General features: G+C 42.2%; 1 non-coding gene across 1 annotated transcript; it reads right to left on the bottom strand.

The window, feature by feature from the left end:
• Positions 1-5,362: 5,362 nt before the first annotated feature.
• Trnar-gcg lies at positions 5,363-5,438 on the bottom strand. The gene has a single exon. It is a non-coding gene; the product is annotated as a tRNA-Arg (tRNA).
• Positions 5,439-6,518: the final 1,080 nt, after the last annotated feature.

Here is a 6,518-nt window from a genome sequence, read left to right on the forward strand (position 1 = left end):
ACAGCTTCCATCTCTATCACAGCTCCCTCCACCAAGAGCGGCTGGGAAACGATTATCGGAATCACCCTAACTTCTATACGTGGGCATTCAGACAAGATAATCCAGATGTACCATATATGTGGTACAGTGGTGAAGCCACTTTTACTAACCGTGCAAGCTATCATCCCATAGATGTTCGGGCTCACATGCGGTTCCTCTTCGACGAAATGTCTTGGCTCAAACTCGTCTAGGGGTTGAACCGCACGTGTCGCATTACACCCCCTAAATTAGACACTTGTGACCCTTTGGTTAAACTGTCTGACTGATGGCAAGTTTGCGAAATAAGAAGTTAACATAACATACAGGGCTATTACAAATGATTGAAGCGATTTCATAAATTCACTATAGCTCCATTCATTGACATATGGTCACGACACACTACAGATACGTAGAAAAACTCATAAAGTTTTGTTCGGCTGAAGCCGCACTTCAGGTTTCTGCCGCCAGAGTGCTCGAGAGCGCAGTGAGACAAAATGGCGACAGGAGCCGAGAAAGCGTATGTCGTGCTTGAAATGCACTCACATCAGTCAGTCATAACAGTGCAACGACGCTTCAGGACGAAGTTCAACAAAGATCCACCAACTGCTAACTCCATTCGGCGATGGTATGCGCAGTTTAAAGCTTCTGGATGCCTCTGTAAGGGGAAATCAACGGGTCGGCCTGCAGTGAGCGAAGAAACGGTTGAACGCGTGCGGGCAAGTTTCACGCGTTGCCCGCGGAAGTCGACGAATAAAGCAAGCAGGGAGCTAAACGTACCACAACCGACGGTTTGGAAAATCTTACGGAAAAGGCTAAAGTAGAAGCCTTACCGTTTACAATTGCTACAAGCCCTGACACCCGATGACAAAGTCGAACGCTTTGAATTTTCGGCGCGGTTGCAACAGCTCGTGGAAGAGGATGCGTTCAGTGCGAAATTTGTTTCCAGTGATGAAGCAACATTTTTTCTTAATGGTGAAGTGAACAGACACAATGTTCGAATCTGGGCGGTAGAGAATCCTCACGCATTCGTGCAGCAAATTCGCAATTCACCAAAAGTTAACGTGTTTTGTGCAATCTCACGATTTAAAGTTTACGGCCCCTTTTTCTTCTGCGAAAAAAACGTTACAGGACACGTGTATCTGGACATGCTGGAAAATTGGCTCATGCCACAACTGGAGACCGACAGCGCCGACTTCATCTTTCAACAGGATGGTGCTCCACCGCACTTTCATCATGATGTTCGGCATTTCTTAAACAGGAGATTGGAAAACCGATGGATTGGTTGTGGTGGAGATCATGATCAGCAATTCATGTCATGGCCTCCACGCTCTCCCGACTTAACCCCATGCGATTTCTTTCTGTGGGGTTATGTGAAAGATTCAGTGTTTAAACCTCCTCTACCAAGAAACGTGCCAGAACTGCGAGCTCACATCAACGATGCTTTCGAACTCATTGATGGGGACATGTTGCGCCGAGTGTGGGAGGAACTTGATTATCGGCTTGATGTCTGCCGAATCACTAAAGGGGCACATATCGAACATTTGTGAATGCCTAAAAAAACTTTTTGAGTTTATGTATGTGGGTGCAAAGCATTGTGAAAATATCTCAAATATTAAAGTTATTGTAGAGCTGTGAAATCGCTTCAATCATTTGTAATAACCCTGTATAATAACAGTAATAATAATATCGGGAGCTAAATTAACGAACCATAAGTGAAGTAGGCCACACAGCTGCGACTTGATTAGAATAATGTTCATTCATAACGCAAACTAACAGCGGAAAGTGGACGTATTTAGAGTTACTGTTGCACACGAGCGCTTATCCATTTGATATAGTTATATCATTCACAATCTCACCGCGAATTACAAGTTCGATACTCCACGTCGTTATCTTCACGAAAAGTTAAAAGAGTTCACTCCAGGAGTGCGGCTGTTCACCGCTCAGAGACTAAGTCCCGCAATACCACACTACGCGACATTTTCCAAGTCGTTTCACTTCCTGGCTACCGAAAGACCGACCGTCTGCTTTCGCGTCTACACCAGCACTGTTCCCTTTGGCGTCTAGACCAGAATTGTCAGCTTTCGCGTCTGGATCAGCACTCCCTTTGCTTGTCCCCGGCCGCGTTTCCCGCGCATCGAAATCCTCGCTCAACTGACTAGGGCAGTTCCCTTTCCTGAAGCCGTCCATCTGATTGGCTACAGCTTATTCTACATTATTTTACATTTCAACATATGTAAATAATCAAAGATTGACCACTTTCACGTTCTAAATACAGTAAAAATAATATACATTGCATGAGAAACCTAAAATACTTTTACATAAAACCAATACAATATATTTCTTAGCTTTGAATGGCATGGCCAGTAGCCTTGCACCAATGTGATTTCTGATAAATAAATCTAGAACAAAAGTAACTATTATGCACTAAACTTTACAACAAATATTCTGTTACCTAATGATTCAATAAGGTGTCGTGCTATCATCGTTCAATGTGTTCTGTGTGGAGGAAATGATGATCTGATGCTCAACTGAAAATAATGATAATTTAAATTTACTATATCATTTAAACAAATAAAGTTTCTGAGTTGATATTTACAACATTTGTCATTTTAATGATGTGCTTCTATATGAAATGTCGGTCGTGAAGATCTACCAAAGCTCGCAGATTTTAGCAATCAGGTCCTTTTTTACAAAACTTGTTAATACCACATTAACAATAAATACTAAACTATTACAGATACGATCAGTACTCACAATTAAGTGGGATCACCAAGAAAATTTATGGAGGATGGCAGATTAAAATTTTGTGCCTCGATTCCCTGCATTACTACAGAATTAAATAGTTTTCACAAATATTTCCCTTTATGGCAGATTTTAGGTCCGCCATATTTAACACTGCTACGTATCCTCGGAAAGATACGGATTCCACTGGGCTTCCCCATCACGTACGTTCTCGTCTGTCTCACTCGCGCACTACAGTGCTTAGGCCTCAATAGACAATAGAAGGCTTTGGGTTTCCCCATCTTGTGGTGAATCTGTGCCCTTTGTAGCATTCGGTCCTGGACGATAGGGTTCGTTTCACAATTCCTGAAGGCTGACTCTTTCGGCCATATACTTAAATGTGGGTGAAAAGCTCATTAACTCACAATCGTGATCAGGTGAACAGTCGAAACATGCACTATCGTTTTGTTGACAATCTCTGTTGGCTTCGTCATGTGGAACATCAGTGTCCATATCTTGTAAACGAGTGCTGTGAGATAGCGAACCATCAGGTCAAATGCGCGTGTTTCACAGACGGAACACCAAACGCACACACGTATCTCAGCCTCGTAACGGACCATCTTCCATGAACGCTAGAAGACGTTTCTAAGCAGACTAGGAGGAATGCGTGGTACCAACATGATGGATGTTCAGCCCATAGTGTACGAAATACTACAGCATGTCTTCACAAATTGTTTCCAGATCGTTGGATTGGCAGCAGGGGACCTTTACCTTGACCGGCCCCCTCTCGGCTTTGACCCCTGTACACTTTTTTCTGTGGGGAAAGCTGTCTGCAGGGTTCAAATGGTTCAGAGCACTATGGGACTTAACATCTATGGTCATCAGTCCCCTAGAACCTCGTAAACTACTCGTACTGTAGTCCTTCAATAAACACCACTGACATTCTAATTTACCCTTCTTTTACTCTGTTAATGTCAACAGGCATTGTTCCACGAAAAAAGTGTGTGTTTGCAAACAAATACGCTTTCTAAGTATTATTACAGTCTGCTGATTGGTTAAAAATACGAGCCGCTGACTACCAATCCATTACGTGAAAACTGCAGATCAACAGTCCTTTTGAATTCCGCAATATTTACGGTGTAAGTTTCAGGTGGTTCACCTTGTATTCGACCACTAAGATAGTACTGTAGTGCGGTCGAATATGAAAACGAGCTAAGACAAAGGGTAGGCGTAAAATACACTGCAAGTGGGAGCGGAGGGGTAACCTGGCTAGGCTACCTATCGCCCAGGCAAAGTTCTTACAGCGCCCCCCCTCCCCCCCCCCCCCTGGTCAACCTCAGCCCATCCTTTTGCCAAATCCTCATCGGTGCTTATGCTGTTTACACATTTAATGAGATCAGTACGACTTGATAATGATGTAAAAGGTACACGCTTTAATAATCTTCTTTGTACAACATTTAGTGCAAAATCGCATTACTTGCAGCAGTGGCCAAGACTCATGTTTCATTGCTGATAAACGCAAAGCCATACCAATCAAAACAAAGAAGGGACACAGCTCTCTCATTACAGAACATTTTTATGCACACTACTATAAAACTGCTAAAATTTTTATTATCCTACAGCTATTTTCACCACTTTGTCGTCCGACAGACTTAAGAAGATATTACAGTCGAAAGTAGATGGCCCATAATAAAGATTTTAGGAGCTTTGTAATGGTATACATAACAGATGCTTTTTTTTTTTTATAAAATTTGTGAACCACAAAATGAAGATTATTTTATACTCTTTATATTTTCTACATTTGCGTACTCTTTTACGTACATACTCCGCAAATAGCAGTAGGCTACATAACGAAGTGTTACAACACTACGAGCCACTTCCTCTCCAGTTCCACTCCAAACGGAGAGGGAGAAAACAAGTGGTCGTTCGAACTTAATTTGTTCTCAGTTTTAATTCCTAGATATTTGGTAGAACTAACAGCCTTTGAGTGATTTATGGTGTAACCTAAATTTAACCGATTTCTTTTGCACTCATGTCGACAACCTCACGCTTTCCCTTATTCATAGAAAATTACCACATTTTGCACCATAGAGATACCGTACCTAAGTCATTTTGCAATTATTTTTTAGATCTTGTGATGACGTTAGGAGTCGGTAAAATGCAGCATCATCTGCAAACTACCTAAACGGGCTGCTCAGATCGTATCTGAAATCGTTTATGTAGATTACGAACTGCAAAGGTCCTGTAATACTTCCTTGCGGTAAGCCCAGTATCACTTCTGTTTAACTGAATGATTTTCCGTCAATCACTACGAACTGTGACCTCTCAGAGAAGAAATCTCGGATCCGGTGAAGATGGCCGCTGAGTGAGATCACAGGTATTTTCTTCATTCGCTAAAAGAATATATGTAAGGGGAATTGTGTCAAATTTAAATTTTCTTTGTTTCATATACTTGCTGTAGTGTCCGTTTTTGTCACACAACTGAATATTAGCTTCCCAGCAGGACTTGTTCTTGAAAAAAAAAAAAATGTGTTGCCTGAAGTCCCAATAATTGCGACATAGCCCGAAATTTATCGTGACATAAACAAAAAAAATTCTGAAACTTCCTGGCAGATTAAAACTGTGTGCCGGACCGAGATTCGAACTCGTGACCCTTGTCTTCGCGGGCAAGTGCTCTACCAACTGAGCTACCGAAGCACGACTCACGCCGCGTCCTCACAGCTATACTTCTGCCAGTACCTCGTCTCCTACCTTCCAAACTTTACAGAAGCTCACCTGCGAAACCTGTAGTACTAGCACTCCTGAAAGAAAGGAGGCGAGGTACTGGCAGAAGTAAAGCTGTTAGGACGGCTCGTCAGTCGTGCTTGGGTAGCTCAGTTGGTAGAGCACTTGCCCGCGAAAGGCAAAGGTCCCGAGTTCGAGTCTCGGTCCGGCACACAGTTTTATCTGCCAGGAAGTTTCATATCAGCGCACACTCCGCTGCAGAGTGAAAATCTCATTCTAAAATAAAATTCTATTCAAGCTTCCTTGATAGTGCAAAATTCATTAAAAAAGGCAGCTACTAGTTTCATCAATGTCTATTGTGGCAATAAAAGCGTAATTAAACGTTTGTAAAACGTATTTAACTAACATATTTCGTATTGTTTACTAGTACATAGACGCGATGTACGCCCAAATTTGCCGAGTTATAAACGTTTAAAACCTGACCGAACACGATTGATAACTTAAATTCTCTAAAATCAAAGTAAATACTAATTCATTCTTCTGTCATCGTATCTCTGAATCAGTAAAAAACAACAACGATCATACATAAGACCTTTGTGTCGTTTTTTGTTTACATACAACTAGTATCGCGTCCATGTCAAATTTGAAACATTCTTTAAACTTAATTACTCTGACCATGACTGAGAAATGTAGGAGCTGTTAAAGGGTAGTGAGTAGAGGGATCTGTTGCCAATCTTGTAGGGAATATTTTCAGTGGGGGGGATTCTGTGAGGAGAACGTTAGGAGGACAGAAGAGGCTCTCTCCTGGGACTGCGGAGTATGCAGTAGGAACATTTTGATTGGGGAACAGGAATGGAAAATTTGTGCGCTTCAGGGACTGATAAGGATCAAGGGAGATAGGGGGCAGGAGGGTTGTTGGGAACTGGCAGCTGGTAGGAGGATAGGAAGAAAGAGAACGCGATCTGACAGTTTTATCATCAACACCATAAACAGGTATCTACCACTAGTCGAGTTAAGTGGAGAAGTTACAGGAAAGTTTAGGGGCAGCGTACCAG

This window comes from Schistocerca americana, chromosome 2 (assembly GCF_021461395.2).
Source record: "Schistocerca americana isolate TAMUIC-IGC-003095 chromosome 2, iqSchAmer2.1, whole genome shotgun sequence".
Taxonomy (NCBI): domain Eukaryota; kingdom Metazoa; phylum Arthropoda; class Insecta; order Orthoptera; family Acrididae; genus Schistocerca; species Schistocerca americana.